At 44.5% G+C, this 23,927-nt stretch overlaps 1 pseudogene; it reads left to right on the forward strand.

The window, feature by feature from the left end:
* Nucleotides 1-14,344, forward strand: part of LOC121005640 — a 113,944-nt pseudogene extending 99,600 nt beyond the window's left edge.
* The last annotated feature ends 9,583 nt before the right edge of the window (nucleotides 14,345-23,927 follow it).

The following is a 23,927-nucleotide window of genomic DNA, read 5'->3' on the forward strand; positions in this document are numbered from 1 at the left end:
TTAATTTTCATGACTATGAAAATTGTAGATTCACACTGAAGGCATCAAAACTATGAATTAACACATGTGGAATTATATACATAACAAACAAGTGTGAAACAACTGAAAATATGTCATATTCTAGGTTCTTCAAAGTGCCCACCTTTTGCTTTGATTACTGCTTTGCACACTCTTGGCATTCTCTTGATGAGCTTCAAGAGGTAGTCCCCTGAAATGGTTTTCACTTCACAGGTGTGCCCTGTCAGGTTTAATAAGTGGGATTTCTTGCCTTATAAATGGGGTTGGGGCCATCAGTTGCGTTGAGGAGAAGTCAGGTGGATACACAGCTGATAGTCCTACTGAATAGACTGTTAGAATTTGTATTATGGCAAGAAAAAAGCAGCTAAGTAAAGAAAAACGAGTGGCCATCATTATTTTAAGAAATGAAAGTCAGTCAGTCAGCCGAAAAATTGGGAAAACTTTGAAAGTAAGGGCTATTTGACCATGAAGGAGAGTGATGGGGTGCTGCGCCAGATGACCTGGCCTCCACAGTCACCGGACCTGAACCCAATCAAGATGGTTTGGGGTGAGCTGGAACGCAGAGTGAAGGCAAAAGGGCCAACAAGTGCTAAGCATCTCTGGGAACTCCTTCAAGACTGTTGGAAGACCATTTCAGGTGACTACCTCTTGAAGCTCCTCAAGAGAATGCCAAGAGTGTGCAAAGCAGTAATCAAAGCAAAAGGTGGCTACTTTGAAGAACCTAGAATATGACATATTTTCAGTTGTTTCTCACTTGTTTGTTATGTATATAATTCCACATGTGTTAATTCATAGTTTTGAGGCCTTCAGTGTGAATCTACAATTTTCATAGTCATGAAAATAAAGAAAACTCTTTGAATGAAACTTTTGGTCTGTACTGTATATTTATATTTCTTTATATGTTTATTTTTTTATATATCTTTATATATTTTATTATATTTTTTTATTGTTTATGAAACCTACACTACACGAAAACATTTTCCCACTGACCTACCACTATTGGCGCTGAACATGGGTTTTCAGAAACAGGCGAGATTGAGGTGTTATCAACACCCACCAGTCCCCCTAGTTCGGTGTACTCCCATATCCCACACAGGCAGACACTCTAGTCTGCCTGGCAAACCCTGAGCAGCCTTTACCACTCTGTCTTCTCCACTCCACTCCTACAAACCCTTGGCGCCTCAAGTTTTTCAGATCCGGTGGAATACTTTCCATCAGATCTGTCTGACCCTCAAACTCTCTCTCTTCCTACATACCGTATATAGCATCTTATGCTATATGTGTCATCCATAGATCCACCCCATGACAGTGTCATCCCCATTTCCGCCTCCATAACAGTGTCATCCACAGATCCCCCTCCCTATAACAGTGTCATCCACAGATCCCCCTCCTTATAACAGTGTCATCCACAGATCCCCCTCCCCGCCTCTCACAGGAGTGTACGTTTGACATTTCTAAACTGTAATCCATATCCTGCAGTAACTTTAACTTTAAATCAGGATTCAGCAGCTGCTCATCTCTGCTAGTACCTTAACCTTACACCACTCGGCTAGCTTCGGTAACAGGGCCAGGCTACAGCCTACAGGCACTGCCTGTTAGTTGTTACCGAGCGAGTGCTGATTTTTGCATGTCAGAGGATATGGATTACAGTTTAGAAGAAATGTACACTCCTGTGAGAGGTCCAGTGGCGGATCCAGAGCCTGGTCTAGAGGGGGGGGGGGGGGGGCACTTCCAGATTATTTTCTGTCTGCCACCACAGAACAAGGGTGCTTATAGAACATACTCCACAGTGTAGAGGTATACTGTATATTGTGTGGCACAGTATAAAGGTATACTGTATATTGTGTGGCCCAGTGTAGAGGTATACTGTATATTGTGTGGCCCAGTGTAGAGGTATACTGTATATTGTGTGGCACAGTGTAGAGGTATACTGTATATTGTGTGGCCCAGTGTAGAGGTATACTGTATATTGTGTGGCACAGTGTAGAGGTATACTGTATATTGTGTGGCACAGTGTAGAGGTATACTGTATATTGTTAGGTATACTTTATATTGTGTGGCACAGTGTAGAGGTATACTGTATATTGTGTGGCACAGTGTAGAGGTATACTGTATATTGTGTGGCACAGTGTAGAGGTATACTGTATATTGTGTGGCCCAGTGTAGAGGTATACTGTATATTGTGTGGCACAGTGTAGAGGTATACTGTATATTGTGTGGCACAGTGTAGAGGTATACTGTATATTGTTAGGTATACTTTATATTGTGTGGCACAGTGTAGAGGTATACTGTATATTGTGTGGCACAGTGTAGAGGTATACTGTATATTGTGTGGCACAGTGTAGCGGTATACTGTATATTGTGTGGCACAGTGTAGAGGTATAATGTATATTGTGGGGCACAGTGTAGAGGTATACTGTACATTGTGTGGCACAGTGTAGAGGTATACTGTGTGGCACAATGTATGCTATATGTGTATAACAAACATAGAATACAAATGCGATCGCACTCTATATCCAGCATTCTGCCCTGCCTCCATGCTGGATGAGACATTGGTGTACATTTTGTCCAAAGCGTAATAAGCCACTCACCGCGTCAAGGTTGCCTCCATTTGAGTGGTCTCTATCACTAGTTCCTACCTGTTCATGGGCCATGACAGCCACACAAAATCCAGGGAATGCAGGTCAGCGTGCACGCCAAGCACACTCTGCTTTTAACCCCGTCCGGTGCCATCCACGTTCTCGTTGGACTTGCCTGTTCTGTATTTTACAGGGAAGTTGTAGTTAGCATGACGTGAGGCCCATCTTTGTTCTAAGGCACCTAGCTTGGCTGTATTGAGATGTGCCAGTGGGTTGTTATCGGTGAAAGCTATGAAGGGAGTTGCTGCAAGGTAGTCCTTAAATTTTTTGGTGACAGCCCACACAAGTGCGAGGAACTCTAACTTGAAAGAGTTGTAGTTCCGGTCATACTTTTCAGCTCTTTTCAGGGATCTCCCAGCACAAGCAATCACTCTTTCGTGTCCTTCTTGCATTTGGGACAGAGATGGAATGGCTGTTGGTAATCTGGATATCCCAAGACAGGTGGTTTGGTAAGTTTCTTTTTCAGGAGCTGGAAGGCAATTTCTCTGTCTTCATTCCACTCCACAGGTATCTGAGTCTTCTAATACTTATTTGGATGTCCTCTTAGGAGTTCCTGAATTGGCTCAGCAATCTGGGCAAAGTGAGGGATGAAGCATCTGTAGTATCCTGCAAAACTAAGGAAACTTCTCACCCCCTTTACTGTGGTAAGAGTAGGCCAATTCTGGACTGCAGCTAACTTTTCCGGATCTGGTTTAACACCTTCTGCACTGACAACATGTCCCAGGTACTTGACTTTTGGCTTCAACAGGTAGCACTTAGATGGTTTGATCTTGAGTCCATGTTTAATGAGAACTTGGAAGACTTCTGCAAGGTGTTTCAAGTAGTCTTTATAGGAATTGGAATAAATAATGACATTGTGCAGATATAGTAGGACAGTCTCGAAGTTTTTATGGCCTAAACAGCATTCCATTAGTCGTTGAAACGTTCCTGGTGCATTACAAAGTCCAAAGGGCATGTAATTAAATCCAAATAGGCCCATGGGAGTGGTAAAAGCATTTTTTTCTTGGTCTTCAGGAGCCATGGGTACCTGCCAGTATCCACTGGTCAGATCAAGAGTAGATAAATAGGCTGATGACCCCAGTGCTGTCAGGGATTCTTCAATTCTGGGTAAGGCACAATGTATGCTATATGTGTATAACAAACATAGAATACAAATGCGATCGCACTCTATATCCAGCATTCTGCCCTGCCTTGTGGGTGATTTGATTAAGTTTTCTGTAGTCCACACAGAACCTGATGTTACGATCCTTTTTCCGGACAATAACTAGTGGTGCAGCACATGGACTATGGCTGTCTTGAATAATATTGGAATCCTTCATCTCTCGGATCATTTGTTTCCAAGATTGGTACATCATTGGTGGTATAGGCCAGTACCTTTCTTTTACTGGAGGGTGAGAGCCGGTAGGGATAGTGTGTTTGATTCCACGGACTTCCCTATAATCCGTAGAGTGCTTACTGAAGGCTTGATGATGTTCCTTCACGATGTCTTCCACATTGAGTTCTTCCCACCATGATGCAGGCGGAGCATATTCGGGAGTACTTGAGTCCTGCGCAGATTGTTCTACTTTAATTGCAGGCACGCTGATGACATCCTGGAAATAAATTTGCAATAACTGAGCAACAGGATAGTGTTTAGTGAGGGTAATGTAGTGATCATTCAAGTTTAGGAGGCGGACAGGCACTTGGGAAACAGTCACGAAGCTCCTTGCAGCTCTGACTAGAGTATGATCATCTAGCGCGAAGGGCGCTACCATGGCTTGGTAGTCTTGACCTTGAATTCCTGGGGTGGCACGGCACCATATGAGTGTCTCGGTATTTGGTTTAAGGATCACAGGTTGGTTGCCTCGGATGCGGACACAGCAGATTTCCCCTTTCTCATTGGCGAATTTATGTTGTGCACTTAACACACAGATGGTCTGTTGTATGACCCTTTTGGAGGCAGGTGAAGCCTGGCATAGATTGGCGTAATGCCTTAAGCATTTCGGTGTAACAATCCCTAAGGACATTCATTCCTAGGATGACTGAAGAGCCACCTTTGTCTCCGTCTTGTATAACAATAATACCTTGTTGAGGTAGGGTGGTTTCTCCTACTTGCAGAGTTAGCTCCCAATAACCATGTATTGGAACGGGTTTCCCATTGCTGGCCTTAAGATCCAACCAGGATTCTGGTGGTTGCGTAAGATGGCTCTGGTCCCAGTATTTATCAAATGCAGGCCGTTGGATGGTAGTGACCTGAGACCCGGTGTCCAGTTGGGCAACAAAGGGAACTCTGTTAATTTGGATTGCCACATCCGGACAGGATCCTACATATCTGGGCATCCAGTTGCGATCTTGTGGACCTACTGCTTTACCTCTCGAGGGGCGGTCCTTAGCCTTGAGGGTTTCTCTTTTAACCGCCAGCACATTGTTTCCGTATGCCCTGACTTATGACAGTAGGTGCAAATAGGTCGCCTGTGGGCGTTGGAGTGGTTATTTGGGCGCCCGCCAGGCCCTCTGGGATATATATCTTTGTAGTTAGGGTGTCTCATCCTCCAATAATAAAGGCTTCTCTCACTGTTCTAATTTTTTACACACCTTCTCCAGGCTTTTTGTCAAGAAGTTAACCTGTTCTGTCAAGGCTTCTACAGCATCAGGGACTGGAGTTTGAGCTGCCTGACTGGCTACTGGACAACACGTGGAAGGGGTATCAGGTGTATGGACAGGAGTCTCAGTAAATTTAGCAGGCTCTGGCTGCGGACTCTTTCCCAGAATACTAATGGCTAGCTCTTTAAAGTCCAAGTGACACTTGGTTGTTGCGCGGTTAACATTCTCAACTGGCTTTTGAGGTTGTCAGTGTTAACACCTTCAATGAATTACTCTTTCAAAGTTTTGTCTTGGTTCTCTGCCTCTTGGGGGTCTACCTGAACCACAGCTCTAAGGGCTTCTTGTAATGACAATGCAAAGTTTCTGACTCACCGGTTTGTTGTTTTGTGCTGAAGAACCTCATTTTGACCTTGGACAAGGTCTTGGGTTCAAAGGTGGTGTAGAGTCTCTCAAAAATCTGTCCCAGTGTTCTTCTTTCAGAACTAGGCCAGGACTTTACCTCCCGGAGTGCGGCTCCCTCTAGTTGCGCTAGGAGTATTTCCATTTGCTGCTCTGTGGAGACAGGGTACAACCTGAACAAGGTACACATTTTCTCTTTAAAGTCTCTTAGGGTGTGAGCTTCCCCAGAGTATCGGGGAAACCAAGGGGCCCCAAAGTAGTATGGTTAGTGGCATCATGCTGGCTGCTGCAGCGGCTGGCGGTATACTGGAGCCACTTGCGGCTGCTGCAGGGGATCCGCTGAGGTCGGACTGCGCGGCTTCCTCCTGAACAGACATGGCAATGACAGTTTATTTAAATGCTGCAGGCAAAATCTGACTTTATGCGTGTTTTGAATGGGGTTGCTCTAGGCAACAGTTGCGGGTGTATGGCCCTTTAAGGCAATCGGTGCAGGCCGGAGATACTATTTGAGGACGATTCTTAATAAATGTCCCCTCTGCTATTGATGGAGGTTTTTTTTTACAGGCTGAGGAGTAAGGTCGAGGCCTTTACTTGCGTTTATCCCCGTGGTGGCTGGCTGGCATTGTGACGATCCTCCTCTCTATTGCACGCATCAGATCTCGCGATGGGCGAAAGTACGTCACCCACAAGTCCTGTGCGCGGCGCCTCTCTTCAATGTGATCCACAGCCAGAAGGGACGGTGCTACACTTTGCATACAGCTCGGCCTCTCCGGACCGCTACAGGAATGGTAGGCGGTACTTTTACTTATCTCTTTGCATATGTGGCGGCTCTGAGAAGGGGTGTAACTTAGTTCTTCCTGCCAGGCTGCTCTGTGATGGTGCAGCAAACAACTACAAGTACTTCAGGCGGCCATTTTAAGTGTAAAACAGTCCATTCAAATAAAGCAAGCAGCACTATTGACTTTTGAAAAATCCACAATTTTGCAGTTTTAACAGTGCGGTTTTGCAGTAGAAGTGTAGCGCAATACATGCAGACAGTCTCTAATCAGCCTAAACAGTTCTTTGGCCCAATAAAAGCAATCAAACAGTTGGGGCTCATTCACAATAGGCAGTCTATAATAGCGCAGGAGTTTGCAAATCCTGTTCACACAGTTCATTAAAGGCACAAAAGAAATGCATCCTGTTCGTGACGCCAAGATTTATTATGCGGTATGCCAGACCGACAGGGGAATTACATGTGAGGTCACGGTGTGAGCAATAGGTGAGCCGAGGTAAATACAGTTCTGGTTACTCACAGTTATGTCTTCCCTGGGCAGGCTCGCATAAGTGATAAGGAGAACGGCACAGGAATTCTCTGGGGCACACTCTGGTGTAAGGGACACAGGCCAGATGGTGGTTCGAGGTGCCCTTGTTGTTCTGTATTAATGTGCCTATGGCAAGGTCCCTTGTAGTCGTGATGCCAGTACCTTTTGTGGTGGTACAATAATTTACTGTAGTGTTAATTGAGGAACTGAAGACTGAAATGAGGATGGTGTAATTCAACTTATAACTTTTACTGAATGTTGCTCCTGGTAACAGTAACATCCAAGTATAGAACAGTCTCTCTAAGATAGACCGAGGTAAAGCTGCAAGAGGTCTACTGCTTACAGGTGTGATGTCTGTCTCTCATTAATGATATAGATTTTATGCTTACTGGTAGAGGATTTCTAAGCTGGTCCTTATTATCCCAGTGCAAGTTAGTGAGGCTGCCAAAGTCTGGTAAATCCTTCACTTTTAGCTCCAAAGGTCCTAAGACGCTTATAGCGATTGCCGTAACCCTTTGGGCGTCTGCTTCTTAAGTGCTTTCTGAATTAATATACTGCTGAGTATGTGGCCCACTTCAGCTCTGGGCTGGAGACTGGCTGAGAGCTAAAGACTGCACTCACTGCAGACTAAGACTGCAGACTCAGACTGAACTGGACTCAACTGGTTAGGCCTGAGGTGAGCTATATATATGGGATGTGTTGTCTCCCCCTAGTGGTAGGCTCGGTGTAATGCAATCTGACACACTTGTAGGCAGGGATTATGCATAAAGATGCTTTGCAGCATAAAGCAGGTTATATAAGGCATAGAAAGCAATACACAACAACTTTGCAGTACCCACGAGGGTAGTGGGACACTGCAATTGCCCATATGAATGAGCCCAAAGATAATACATACACGATTTGTGAACCATTTGCTACACCTTAAACATTATAGATGCATTAAACAATAAATACTAGTTACATATATTCATGCACAGCTCATAAATTGCATGTTACATCTAAGTTTTGAGGTCTCAATTGAGAAAAGCTGGATGCACAAGGTAAAATAATCTTGCTGGAATTGTAATTTACCTTGATAGAGAGATTTCATTTGTTTCAAATATTGAGGAACCTGTCACAGACTATAGCAGAACAGGGAGCAGAAATATTCATGATTGGCTGTGCCATACCATTATCTTTCCATTAATCTTTCAAGTAGGAAACTGGAAGGTGTCACACTTTAACCAGCTGTATAATTTTTCTTCTACTTCTGAGTGTGAAGCAGCTGCAGCTGGCTCAGCATTGTTACTAGGATACTTGGATTCTTCCTCCAGCTTTCTGCTGATGAAAATGTGTTTAGCAATTCAGTAGTCTGATCAGCATGATTTTTATCGGGATGTAAAACTACTTACCAGAAGGTGATCTCTTAAGTGACAGTTTAAACGCTACAGATGTACATGAATTGCTTAACTGAAAGTACTCGAGAAAATATCAGAGCTGTCAAGACAGATAAAATGTGCTTCTGTAATAACGGCTTTGTATTATGCCGGTTCTAACCCCCAATATTAAAAATTTGGCACAGTGTGCTATTAACCAACAGTCTGTAGAAAAGTAAATACAACTTGGGAAAGTAATTATCCTCTTTCCAGAAGCTGAAACCTCAGTCACTAAAGCTGAAGAGCTGTGCTGTCTGAATGTGTAACCAGACAAGATGGCTTTATTTCCAATGCAGTATGGAAAGAATGTGGTTTTAAAACAATTTGCTATTTCTCTTTGCTATTGAAATGAGAAGAAAACCACAAGGTGCTCCATAGTCTAAAACCCTTTGTGAAAGGACCCTGGAAGTACTGTAGAAAGATAGCCTCTTACTGTCAGTCACGCTTCGGTGTAGGAGGGAAACACCACACCGTGCATAGGAGGGAAGGGGGGAACAGGGAGTTAGGCCTGAGAACTAGGGAAGGAAAATGGACACCTCCTAGTGAAAAGCCTAACCAAAATCCTGACTGACTACAAGTATAAACAGACCCCAAAGGTAGGTGAGTTCATACGCAGGAATACCTAGTGTCCTATCAAGCCCTGAAGGGACGAACGGGAGTCTCCTTCAGACATAATAAAAACAATAGGGAAATGCAACACACATAACCCAAACAAAATACAAAAGGGAAAGGAAAGACTTAACTTCAAAGGAGCAATGGAAACACTAGGAACTCAGCCAAGATCCAAAGGTCCAAACAGAAGCTACAGCACAGCTTTGTGGGAGAAGCAACTATAAATAGAGAAGGTTAAAGGGGTTTTCCCACTTTGCTAAATCAGCTTCACCTGCAGCCAGCTCTGCTGGTAACTTCCTGGTTTTCTGCAGCTAAGGCTGGGCGGGCTTAGGCAGCTAGAGTGAAGGCCGGCCACACCTCCTTATGACATCACACTGAGCACTGAGTTCTTACGTGCTCGTTCATGTGAAGAGTATGACTCATCAGTATGCAGTGTCTGTGAGGGGAATGGTCACTCAGAGCCAGGTGAAGTGAGCTCAGTGTACAGTTTTACACATAAAATCTCTGTCTAATCTTTTACAAACCCATTCTGTGCATCAAAAACTATAATTCCATATTATACATTAGCCCAAAAGCTTGACCGACCCCCACCCCCCAGCACTGATGCAGATTTGTTTCCATTACAGCTGTACTCCAGTTGTGTATAAACCTCACACTATGTATCTTTATAGATGCATATACAGCTCTGCTACATCTGACTGTTTATCTCTTCAACCAGCACTGTATCAGAACAGCAGCATATTCAGCTCTACTACATCTGTTTCTCTCTTCAAACAGCACTGTGTCAGAACACCCGCATATTCAGCTCTGCTACATCTGTCTGTTTATCTCTTCAACCAGCACTGTGTCAGAACAGCAGCATATTCAGCTCTACTACATCTGTTTCTCTCTTCAAACAGCACTGTGTCAGAACACCCACATATTCAGCTCTACTACATCTGTTTCTCTCTTCAAACAGCACTGTGTCAGAACACCCGCATATTCAGCTCTACTACATCTGTTTCTCTCTTCAAACAGCACTGTATCAGAACAGCCGCATATTCAGCTCTACTACATCTGTTTCTCTCTTCAAACAGCACTGTATCAGAACAGCCGCATATTCAGCTCTACTACATCTGTTTCTCTTTTGCCAGCATTGATGCTGACCTGCCACATATACAGCGCTGCTACATCTGTTTTTCTATTCAACCAGCACTGTGTCAGAACAGCCGCATATTCAGCTCTGCTTCATCTGTTTCTCTTTCACCAGCATTGATTCTAAACCGCCACATACACATCTCTGCTAAATCCGTCTATTTCCTTCACCATTAGTACTGTGACTGAACAGTGCTTATGTAGCTCTGCTACATCTGATTCTATATTTCACCCGCATTGATTCTAAACCGCCACATACACATCTCTGCTAAATCCGTCTATTTCCTTCACAATTAGTACTGTGACTGAACAGCGCTTATTCAGCTCTGCTACATCTGATTCTATATTTCACCCGCATTGATTCTAAACCGCCACATACACATCTCTGCATATCTGCCCCCATAAGTACCTCCTCCATTCGCCCCCATAAGTGCCTCCTCCATCCGCCCCCATAAGTGCCTCCTCCATCCGCCCCCATAATATAGTTGCCCCCAGTGTACATACATATAATATAGTTGCCCCCAGTGTCCATAGATATAATATAGTTGCCCCCATTGTGCATAAAATTCATATAGTTGCCCCCAGTGTGCATACATATGATATAGTTGCCCCCAGTGTCCATAAATATAATATAGTTGCCCCCAGTGTCCATAGATATAATATAGTTGCCCCCAGTGTCCATAGATATAATATAGTTGCCCCATTGTGCATAAAATTCATATAGTTGCCCCCAGTGTGCATACATATAATATAGTTGCCCCCATTGTGCATAAAATTCATATAGTTGCCCCCAGTGTGCATACATATAATATAGTTGCCCCCATTGTGCATATAAATTCATATAGTTGCCCCCAGTGTCCATAGATATAATATAGTTGCCCCCATTGGGCATATAATTCATATAGTTGCCCCCATTGTGCATAAAACTCATAGTTTGCCCCAGTGCCCATAGATATAATATAGTTGCCCCTAGTTTCCATACATAGAATATAGTTGCCCCCAGTTTCCATAAATATAATATAGTTGCCCCCAGTATCCATAGATAGAATATAGTTGCCCCCAGTGTCCAATAGATAGAATACAGTTGCCCCCAGTGTCCATAGATAGAATATAGTTGCCCCCCAGTTGTACACAAAAATGCCCCCATTGAATTTCCTATGAACCCCCCTTATTGCAGAATATACAATTATCGTTGGTCGATTAGTGGGACAGCAGATATTATACTTACAGTATCCCGTTCCTCCGACGTCCGTCCGCTCACTCCGCTGACTCGCCCGAACTGTTCGGATGGCCGCGCATGCGCAGCTCTATCTAAGACATAGAGGGAGACAGCACACACACATTAAACACACAGGAAACCAGATCCATAGCTGCAATAAGGTTAGACACCACACAAACATAAGCTTAACATCAATACATGTTTTATGACCACAAGGGTGGCCCTCACTGGACAGATGGTATAAGACCAGGAGGATGACTCCAGCATAAGGCATGGCTGGAATACCCCTCCGCTACAGGGATCCAGCAGAGGCTAAATAGCCCAAGTAGCCACACCCACACACACAAACTAGGAAAGGAGTTAACCCTTCCAACACCAGAGAAGGTAAGTGTCACTTAAAGGGGAAATGTACACATAACATGAATCCCGTGCTCACCAAACATAGACAGTGAACACATACATACAAATGTTGCTAGAAGCAACCGCATGCCTTGACAGCGAGCCGCCTAGCAACCAACTCAGGCTGCTACACTGCCAAACATAATTATGTTGCCAGCGGCAACCACACGTGAGACAAACATACAAACTGTCCTAACCTGTGGTAGACAACAAGCAGACCGCTGATAACTGCATGCGACACAAAGAGTCACGACCATAGGCCAGAACACAGTCTCACCGATCTCCTGCCACCTGAACTTAACCACAAATCCTAACCCAATTGAAGTCAATGCGGACCCAAATTTCACTTTATTATTTTATAGCGGAAAAATAATAGCATTCTTAAGACAGAATGCAAAAGAATATGGTCATTTAGGGTAAAAAAAAAAATACAAAAAAAACAACAACTCACCACACTGCTGCAGTGTCTTCTATCTTATTTCAGGAGGACCTGCCTCACGTGGTGAGCACAGTGATGTAATCGCAGGTCCGTTGGTAGGTCCTGCTGAATGAAGATAGAAAGACCTGCAATGACATCACCGCGCTCATCACGTGGTTAGCACAGTGACATCGTCGCAGGTCCTTTTGCAGGTCCTGCTGAATGAAGATAGAAGACACTGTGGCAGCTCGATCAAGTGGATGAGGTGAGTTGTTCTTTTGTTTTTTTACCCCTAAATGGCCATATTCTTTTGCATTCTGTCTTAAGAATGCTTTTATTTTCCGCCATAACCATGTTACAAAGGAAAATAATAAGATCACTCAAACACCGAACCCGAACAAGGACTTCAGTGAAAAAGTCTGGGTTCGGGTCCGGGTACCCGAACTCGCAAACTTCGGTACAAACCCAAGCTTTGCAGTTCGCTCATCCCCGCCTTTCCATAAAATAATATGGGCATGTAGTAAATAGTGATGAGGGACAGACAATATTTGTTTTTTTTGTGATATTTTGCTAATTTTTTGCATAATATTCTCAATAAATTCATGAATTCTAGAATTTGTGATCTCCAGTCATTATTTTCGCGATTGCGCAAATCGGCACTAATGGTGCGCATATTTTTGGCGCGATACATGCAATTTCACATTTTTTCAGGTCTGAGTAGATATTACTGATTGGTGCACTAAGTATTGTTGTGACATCACAGCACTATGTCTGTTGCATGTATGTATGGACAGCAGAGAAACAGTAATTCCTATCACACTACCTAAGACCCTGCACTGGAACCTATCAGCTACACTATATCACTATCTAACCTACACTGACTATCTCACACTAACTATCTGTATTATATATATGAGCAAACTAACTATCTAATGTAATTGGATAAGGAATAGGATCCAGATGAAAGCACAGAGCACAGTAATGACACTGCTCTCTCTCTCTCTCAGAACTGCAAAAAACAGCAGAAAATGGCTGCTGGGGAGTTATAGTAAAGGGGTAGGCAACTTTCCTATTTGTTCCTAGGGATGTTGTTAAGCTTTGACAAAGATATTGCAGCCTTCTCATTGGCCCACAAGCAAGAAGGGAGGTTACTGATAAAAAAAAATATATATAGAATATTTACAATTATGAATATATAGTATATTCTATATTCTACAACTTTGTGAATTCTTGAAGTGCTGATATTCGCGATAAAAATTTGCGATTAGAATATTCTCGATCAACCCTAGTAGTACAGCAGGCCACTGGGATGGTCGCCTCGACATGGTCCAAAGTGGAATACTGCTCCCTTCCGGAGTTGTTGCGGATGATGTCCCCACATGCTTTGATAATCCAGAAGAAGGATGGATCAGGGCATTGTTCCACAGGAATTAAAACACAGTGGTTTACTTGTTAAAATCATATACATTAAAATCCTGTCTGATGAAGAAGGATGAACCTCTTTGAAGGATGTTAATGTATGTGCTTTTAACAAATAAACCACTTTGTTTTAACTCCTGAGGAACAGTGCCACGATCCATCCTGCTTTTTTCCGCTGGTATATCTTTGGTATTGAACACAGAACAGTATCTTATACTCCCTCCTTCACAAGGTTCACAGAGTTGTGTAAATCGGGTGCTGACTTCTAGAGATGGAGCTACACCACCACAGCTGATCGGCGAGTGCTCAAGGTATCAAGGGCAGGCCATCACTTAGTAAAGGCTGGACAACACTTTTTATTTTGTTTAGTACTCAAAAGAATCAGGGATAAAACATGAGAGCTTTTATCACACTTTTGTATATTTTATATCATCATTACTTTTAGTTTAGCATAAAATAACACCACATGCTATTCAAATGCTATTTATAGCATGCATGGGACAAGTTGTTTTGTGTAGTGTCAGTTTCAGACCATCTGTAAATTTCATAATCTCCGATTCCATATGTCATTGGAGTGTTCTTAATTTGCAAACAAAACATAATTATTTATTTTAATTGTTCACCTTTAGCGACCTTTTCTGCAGACCCCCCACAGTGGCAAGACATGTGGTTGGAATAATATTTACCTGATCCCCGTTGCTTTCTTCTAGCTGATTTACTCCCCCGGCTCCACCACAGTTCCTGGGTCTCCCCGCGTCAATATCCAATTTGATTTGAGTCAATGACTGGCTGTAGTAGTGACATGTCACTCGCGTCATTGGCTGCAGCATCCATGTGACCTGTGTCAAGCTGGATGTTGATGCAGGGAGACCCATGAGCTGTGTTGTGGCCAGAGGAGCAACGAAGCTGGAAGCGGTCCTTGCCACAGCGCTTCTGGCCATGTTGGGGAGTCTGCAGAAAAGGTCCCCAGGGATGAACAACCCCTTTAAAGCTCAAATACAGAGAGTTTTAAAGACCACCTGGCAGCATTCCTGAAATGTCTGTTTTAAGTAAATAATTTAATTCCTTATAATATAACAATTCTGAATTCAGGACTATACAGCACTAGTGTTGATCGAGCACCAAAGTGCTCGGATGCTCTGGTGCTCTAATAGAACACTTTGCAATGCTCAGGTGCACTACAGAGCACCAGAGCACAATGGAAGTCAATGGGAGAACCCGAGCATTAAACTAGGCACCCCCTGCTCTGAAGAGGGGAGGGTGTCTGGTTCACAGGAAAAGGTCAGAAATTCATGGAAACACCACTGAAATGGTTCGGGAACAGCATGGGGAGGATGTCTGGATGCATCTTGGACTCTTAGGTCGCTGCTGGGAACGATGTTGTCCGAGTAGTACGCCACTTTTACAGACTGACAATAATATGCACAAAACCGAAGAGAAAATCAATTTTAGAGGAAAAATTGTTAGGAAACATTCTTTCCTGTATATTTACTTATATATAAAGTGCAGGTGCTGCCAAAAATTACAAGGAAGAAGCACTCCGATACAACCTGTATATCACATAAAAGAGGGTCTCATTCACATTGTGGTACAATTGTTCAGGTAGAAGGACTCCTACACTCATAAAGCCTATACACTAAGTGAAAGGGCTGCCAAAACTTACAAGAAACCAGCACTCCAATACACCCATTATTACACATAAAGGAGGGCATCATACACACCCTTGAAAAATTATGATTGATGGCCTGCTGGTGACCCTCAAAAACACTAGGAGCAAAGGTCTGCTGGTGACCCCCTAAAACATTAGGGGCGAGGGCCTGCTGCTGATCTGACCATCTAAAACATTAGGGGTGAGGGTCTGCTGCTGAGCTGACCCTCTAAAACATTAGGGATGAGGGTCTGCTGCTGAGCTGACCCTCTAAACATTAGGGGCGAGTGCCTGCTGCTTATCTGACCATCTAAAACATTAGGGATGAGGGTCTGCTGCTGAGCTGACCCTCTAAAACATTAGGGGCGAGTGCCTGCTGCTGATCTGACCATCTAAAACATTATGGGCGAGGGCTTGCTGGTGCCCCTTTAAAAAATTAGGAGTGAGGGCAGCCTAATAAGCATGTTGTTATGATTCAGGAGGAGGAAGAGGACGAGAAAAGGAAGATTGAACCATATACAGTACCCTTTTTAGTGGTGGAAGGGGTGCATGGGAATACAGTGTATTCAATTCACCATAAAAGTCACATTTAAAGTGCCTTTATGTTCAGCCGCTTTCCTCAACCTGTCAGAGTCAACCTGTCAGCATTTTCAGTTGACAGGCGGATTCGCTTATCAGTTATTATGCCCCCAGCAGCACTCTGACAAAACGCTGGTGTATGGTCAGGCCAGCACCTCCAAGGCATAAAGCGCCAGTTCGTGCCCACGTGTCCAGCTTGGACACCCAAGGCACAGAGGGATCACTGAGGACGCTGACACAGTCTGCTTTGTACTCCTTCACCATCTTCCAAAACTTTTCCCTCCTTGTGACACTAGGCCGCACATCAGGGTGAGGGTGCTGGCAGGGTGTCATGAAACTGTCCCAGGCCTTAGAGAGTGTTGTCCTGCCTCTGTTGGAACTGCTGTGTGTTCCCCTCGTCTCCCCTCTTTGGTTGCCCAAGGAACTATGTACTCTGCCGTTGTCAGCTGGAAATTTTTGGAGCAATTTTTCCACAAGGACCTTCTGGTATTGCACCATTTTTCTAGTCCTCTCCACCACATGAATGAGAGATGAGAAGTTATCTTTGTAGCGGGGGTCAAGAAGGGTGAACAACCAGTAATCGATGTTGGCCAAAATGCGTAAAATACAAGGGTCATGGGAAAGGCAGCATAACATATAGTCAGCCATGTGTGCCAGATTCCCAACAGACAAGACTTCGCTGTCCTCGTCAGGAGGATGACTCTCAATCTCCTCATCCTCTTCCTCCTCTTCGGCCCGCCCATCCATGCTGAACAGATGGAATAAACCTGCTATGGGTACTACCCTCTGTAGCAACCGTCTCCTCCTCCTCATTATCATCATCATCCAATTCGTACTGAGAAGATGAACTGAGGGTGGTCTGGCTATCAACCTGAATACTGTTTTCCCCCATTTCCACCTCTTCCACATGCAATGCATCTGCCTTCATTGTGAGCAGAGCATTTCAGTAGACACAGAAGTGAGATGGTTATGCTGATAATAGTGGCATCGCCGCTCATCATCTGTGTTGATTCCTCAAAGTTGCGTAAAACCTCACAGAGGTCAGACATCCATGCCCACTCATCGCTCGTGAAGAGCGGAAGCTGACTGGAAAGGCGACGACCATGTTGCAGCTGGTATTCCACTACTGCCCTCTGCTGCTCACAAAGCCTGGCCAACATGTGGAACGCAAAGTTCTCGCGCGTGTTCACGTCGAACAGTCGGCGAGCTGGCAATTACAAACGCAGCTGCAATGTTGCCAGTCGGGCAGCAGCTATAGATGACTTTCGGAAATGGGCAAACATGCGGCGCACCTTCACCAGTAGCTCAGGCAAATTGGGGTAGGTTTTGAGAAACCGCTGAACCACTAAGTTGAACATGTGGGCTAGGCATGGTATGTGTGTGAGCTTGTCGAGCTCCAAAGCCGCCACCAAGTTACGGCCATTATCAGACACAACCATGCCTGGTTGTAGGTTGAGTGGTGAGAGCCACAGCTCAGTCTGGTCTCTTATACCCTGCCACAGCTCTGCGGCGGTGTGCTGTTTGTCACCTTAGCAAATTAGTTTCAGTACAGCCTGTTGCCGCTTCTCCACTGCAGTGCTACATTGCTTCCAGCTACTGACTGATGGCTGACTGGTGCTGCAAGATGAGAATTTGGAGGTGGAAGTGGAGGAGGAGAAGGGGGGTTTCAGCCACTAATGTAGGTGGTGGCAGAAATCCTGATGGAAGTAGGGCCTGTAATCCTTGGCGTCAGTAGCACCTGTGCCATCCTAGGGTATGACTCGCTCCCGGCCTCCACAACGTTCACCCAGTGTGCCGTCAGGAAAATGTAGCGTCCTTGGCCAAAAGCACTTGTCCATGTGTCAGTCTTTGGAAGTGGACCTTCCCAATAAATGCGTTGGTCAGGGCACAGGTGATGTTACGGAACACATGCTGTTGTAAGGCGGGGATAGCACACCGGGAAAAATAGTGGCGGCTGGGGACTGAGTAACAAGGGACCGCCGCCGCCATCAGGCTGCAGAAACCTCAGTGTCCACAAGCCTAAATGGCAACATTTCCAGGGCCAGCAATTTGGAAAGGTGTGCATTTAGTGCTATGGCCTGTGGGTGGGTGGCTGGGTATTTGTGATTTCGTTCAAAGGCCTTGGGTACGGACATCTGTACGCTGCTCTGGGGCACAGAAGTGGATGTGCTAGCTGATGGAGCTCTCGAAGGTCCAGGTGCTGGGCGGGAGGCATCCGAGCCTGCGTCTTGAGCAGGGGATTGGCCAGCATGTAACACAAGGGACTAAGAAAAAGCGTCTAAAAAAAAGTTACACTGAATGTCACAGATATTTCGGATGCACAAACGTTATACAAGAGATGTAGCGCAGGTAATGTCGCTATCACCAACAGCGAAAAAATTAAACTGAATGTCACAGATATTTTGGATGCGCAAACGTTATACAGGAGATATAGCGCAGGTAATGTCGTTGTCAGCAGCGGCCCATCAATTGCTCTGAATGTCACAGATATTTAGGATGCGCAAATGTAACAAAACAGATGTAGTAGAGGTTGTGTCACTGTCAGCAGCGGCCAAACAATTGCAAGCAATTTAGCGCAGGTTGCGCTAATATATATCTTGCAGCCAGATAAAGCAATAGTCCTTGCAAGCCTAAAAAAAAAAAAACAATTCCTGTCCCTACACTATCTGTCCCTTCTGCTGCAGCTCTCCCTGACTAAGACTAAGCCGAACCACGTGTCATTGGGTGCAGTGGCGCACCACCAATAGAGGCAGACCACGCAGCTGCTATGGGGCCCCTGGGGGAAGGGGGCCCGCAGTGGAGGATAGATCCCGCCAACTAATTACACTTGTATGGCTACCTGAGAATGTTAGAGGTGGAGAAGGACTTTTGGTGATGTCATCAATGTGACCAGTGCAGGAAACCAAGAAATAGCAGAGCAGCAGAAGTCTAAAGGATCTTTAGTGATGTCATCATCATGTTACCAGTGCAGAGGACTGGTGAAAGACCTGTGGCATATCCCTGTGAGGGGGCGGAGCTTCTGTGTGGTGCCTGGAGGGGAGGTTAGTGGTGTTCTGTGATAACCCATAACATCCTAGAAAAGCTGGGAGTTGTAGTTCTGTCCTATTATATCCTTCTCCATGTAATTTAAACGTATGCCCTAGTACAGTCTAGTAATGCTGGGAGTTGTAGTTCTTCTGTCCTATTGTATCCCTCTCCATGGAATTTCAATGTATGCCCTAGTACAGTTTGGCAATGCTGGGAGTTGTAGTTATTTCCTCTTATACCCCCTCTCTGTAATGTATACTGATGCCTCATAATAGGTCTGGCCATACTGGGGGTTATAGTTATTTCTTTTTAAAGCTCTCACCTGGTACAACTAGATGATGTCCTATAATAATCTGGACATGCTGAGAGTTGTAGTTCTCTCTTCTTAGGCTGGGTTCTCATCACCGTTTAGTTTTCCGTTTTGCGTGCAGGACTTTTCTCCGACAGAAATGGCATAAACAGAGGCCAGATGTGCAGAACTGATGCTTGAAATACAGGATTTGTTTTTTCTTTATTTTTCTGTTAATCTGACGGATCAGAAGAACGGAAAACTAAACGGTGATATAAACCCAGCCTTATACTCTCTGTGTGTAATATCTACTTGTATCCGATAATAACAGCCTGGACATGCTGGGAGTTGTAGTTCTCTCCATTTTACCTCTCCCTGTGTTGCTCCCTAATTTCCAATAATAACAATCTGGTGATGATGAGACTTGTAGTTCCCTTGTCACTATTATAATGTTCTGCAGCCGCTGAGGTGTGTATTAGGCTTTGTTCAAATCTGTGCTGGTGACGTTAACTGTTCTGCCGTCATAGGAGCAAATCAACTAAAATCACTGCAGTTCCGGATCTGGCACTTCATGGACGACAACACCCGACGGATCCCGCTGACCATGATGAGTTTCCATCTGCCAGGCTTTAAAATTGTGTCCAGCATTTATGACCTGATCTGTGACTGAGGCCCCAACACAGATGTGATCAAAGCCTTTTATGTTCTCTAGCATCAGATTATGATGTTCTGCAGCAGCTGAGGTGTGTATTAGGAGGTTCTGCAGCAGCTGAGGTGTGTATTAGGAGGTTCTGCAGCAGCTGAGGTGTGTATTAGGAGGTTTTGCAGCAGCTGAGGTATGTATTATGAGGTTCTGCAGCAGCTGAGGTATGTATTATGAGGTTCTGCAGCAGCTAAGGTATGTATTATGAGGTTCTGCAGCAGCTGAGGCAGGGTGGATTTGATTTAAATCAAACTGATTTAAATCACAATTTAAATCACTAGTCAGTAAGGCTTGATTTAAATCATAGTTTTTTACATCAAGACTAATTCTTGCTGGTATAACTTATAATATGCAAGTAGATGAAGATTTTTAGAATAACAACTTTTCATATTAGTTTAAATAGGTTGATTCTGTATTCATAGGTTTGTAGAAGTTAGGATTAAGGTCTTTTTCTCAACTCTGTTCATGTTATAACATTTTTGCTGTGAAAAAGAGGCATGTGATCTCTGCTGAGTCAAATTCAGTTTTGAGAACTGCAAAAGTAAACCAAGCATCTGTGATTATATCTTGTAGGCAGAGAAGCTGCCCAATAATCTTACAAAAACCTCTGGAAGAGCATGACATTGTGAATGGATTAATGGAATATATTTACCAAAACAATTAAACATATACAGCCTTATTCTACATAATTAAAAAACTAATCTTTATTTCATGATGGAATAACCTTTGGATGATAATATATTTTCCTCAAAAAGCATTTTATATAAAAAAAATCTGATTTAAATAAAAAAAATCTGATTATTTTTATTTTTAAAAAAAATCATTTATTTTTATCCACCCTGAGCTGAGGTGTGTATTATGAGGTTCTGCAGCAGCTGAGGTGTGTATTATGAGGTTCTGCAGCAGCTGAGGTGTATATTAGGAGTTTCTGCAGCAGTTGAGGTGTGTATTATGAGGTTCTGCAGCAGCTGAGGTGTGTATTATGAGGTTCTGCAGCAGCTGAGGTGTGTATTATGAGTTTCTGCCGTAGCTGAGGTGTGTATCATGAGGTTCTGCAGCAGATGAGCTGTGTATTATGAGGTTCTGCAGCAGCTGAAGTGTGTATTATGAGGTTCTGCAGCAACTGAGCTGTGTATAATGAGGTTCTGCAACAGCTGAGGTGTGTATTAGGAGGTTCTGCAGCAGCTGAGCTGTGTATTATGAGGGTCTGCAGCAGCTGAGGTGTGTATTATGAGGTTCTGCAGCAGCTGAGTTGTGTATTATGAGGTTCTGCAGCAGCTGAGCTGTGTATTATGAGGTTCCGCAGCTGCTGATTTGTGTATTAGGCGGTTCTGCAGCAGCTGAGATGTGTATTATGAGGTTCTTCAGCAGCTGAGGTATGTATTAGGAGGTTCTGCAGCAGCTGAGGAGTGTATTAGGTGTTCTGCATCAGCTGACGTTAGTGGCGTACCGCCCATATAGGCAGACCACACAGCTGCTATGGGGCCCGTGGCGGAGGGGGGGGGGCCCGGAGCGCATGGAAGGCCCTACTCCCTACATCTGTATTATAGTCATATTCGGTATTGAGGCGGCCCACTTGTCTTCTGTCCCGGGCTCTGCTTTCCCTCTGTTCAGGTAGGTGTGCGGGCCCCTTCATGCTCCCTCCCCTGAGGGGTTAAAAATAATAAAAAAAACTCACCTCATCCACTTGATCGCGCAGCCGGCATCCTCTTCTTTCTGCAGGACCTACAAAAGGACCTGCGATGATGTCATCGCACTCACCACGTGGTGAGCGCAGTGACGTCACCGCAGGTCCTGCTTAATGAAGATAGAAGAGGATGCCGGCTGCGCAATCAAGTGAATGAGGTGAGTTTTTTTCATTATTTTTAACTTTTACTAATTAAAATGTGGCTAGCTGCCAAAAGTAAATATATCTAGATGGGGACTTTCACCCAGCTATGGATACTGTGCAGCATACAGTTATAGCGCTATAGCTCAGTGATATATATCGAGACACTGTCCCCCATTTGTTGGAGGGTGGGGATGTCAGGTGCGCCTTATTGAGATATAGCACCACTGCTATTAGCATTCAGTAATCCCCTGAGCCTAACATAGGGCTCACTGGGGTCCCGGCTTTGAGGTGTGCTATACAAAGAGGTGCCACCTGCTTAACAATCCCTATATCCCCCTTTGAGGCTGGCTACAGATAAACTGATTCCCTAACTCGCTTCCTGCTTGACGCGTTTCTCTGCTGGACATAAGCCAGCAGTTCCTCAGGTGTCAAGCGCGGGAAAAAGAGCACCAAACAAACAATAATGGATGCTGCACGCTGCTGATATTGAGCGTACAGCGATGCGTAGCCTCCGGCACTATGATGGCCATCTCGCTGCACTGGTATACTATTGTGCCAGCACCACCATAGCCCCCCCTCCCCATGAGCTGTGCCTGTGTGCTGCTTATAGTGGACAGTGCCCTCAGACAATGAATGGGGCTAATTGGAAGCGTTTTTCCCCGGTATTGAGACCCTATGATGGATCTCAATAGTGGAAAATAGAAACGCAAGTGTGAATGTAGCCTAATACGTACCCTGCTCCCCGGCACCTGTGTGGCTCCTAATGCCTACATGGCTGCAACTGCTGGGGGTATGGCAGGGGAGGAGCCAGGGCAGGTGGTGGGATGGGCCAGTGGTGGTTAGTGGGCGGAGTTAGTGGGGCCCCATTCAGATTCTTGATATGGGGCCCAACAGTGTAAGGGTGTATTCACATTACTGTATGTTTTGTGATGTCTGTATTGCATCTGTTTTTGTTTTTTTTGCTGACTCATTGTAACAATGCTTATTCTTGTCTGCAAAACGGACAAGAATAGGACATGTTCTGTTCTATTTTTTTTGTGGGTGTAATTGCAGGTAGGGTAATCCCGGTGTGTAGGATGCAAGTGGTATACTGTGTCTAGTGTTGATCGAGCATGCTCGAGTCTCCTCCCCGCACGTGCCAATAAACGTGCAGGGAGGTACTGGCACGCACTGTAATGCCGTAGCCATGTTGGCTACTGGCATTACAGTGATTGGCTGGCCGGAACGTGTCATCGGGTACTATAAAGAACCCAATGAGAAGTGTTTTCGGCTCAGTCTTAGTCAGGGAGAGCTGAGCATAGGAAGGGACAGAGTATAGGGAGTGTTATTGGAAGATTTTTATTAGAAAAACTTTTCAGAGACCCAAAAATTCTTTTTACGGACTATTGTGTATGACAGCAGCAATATATATTTTTAGTGCATCCTGCGCTAAATAGCATCTAATAGGCCGCTGCGGACAGTTAAATTATCCGCGCCACATCTCCCATGTAAAGTGTGAGCATCCAAAAAATATCTGTGATATCCAGTGTACTTTTTCAATAGACGGTTTCCGCTTCTGACAGTGACATTACCAGTGCCACATCTCCAGTGTAACGTGTGCACCTAAAAATTTTAACTGCGACATACAGTGTTCTTTTTATGCAGTCGGTTAAGCACCACCCTGTCTTCAACCAAGTCCAGTCTTGATACTCCTTCCTCCCACCATGGAGTGTCTGGCCAAACACGTGATCCCACACTCGGATATTCCGAGGACCTTTTTTCCTCGCCATTCCTTGAATTGGCCCTCTCGCCAAGCACGCTTGAAGAGGAACAGACCTTGTGCCCTGATTCCCAAACTCTTGAGCATCCACAGTCACAAGAAGATGACGGTGGGGAGTGGCAATTACTGTTTAATGAGGTGGATGATGATGAGACACAGTTGCCAATAACTCAACAGTAGTGTTGAGCGCGAATATTCAAATTGCAAATTTTAATCGTCAATATCGCCACTTCGTGAATTCGCTAATATTTAGAATATAGTGCTATATATTCGTATTCGCGAATAGTGTTGAATATTCTAATCGCGAATTTATCACGAATATATTACATTACCAATTTTTGCAATCAAGTAAACAATGACTGGAAATCACGAATTCTCGAATTTCGGCCAAAAATTCGCAAAATATCGCAAGTTTGAATATTGCCTATGCCACTCATCACTACTCAACAGCAATTACTGTCTCAAGAGGTTGTGGAAGAAGATGAGACACAGTTGTCAATCACTGAGGTTGTGGTTAGGTCAACAAGTCAGG

This window comes from Bufo bufo, chromosome 6 (assembly GCF_905171765.1).
Source record: "Bufo bufo chromosome 6, aBufBuf1.1, whole genome shotgun sequence".
Taxonomy (NCBI): domain Eukaryota; kingdom Metazoa; phylum Chordata; class Amphibia; order Anura; family Bufonidae; genus Bufo; species Bufo bufo.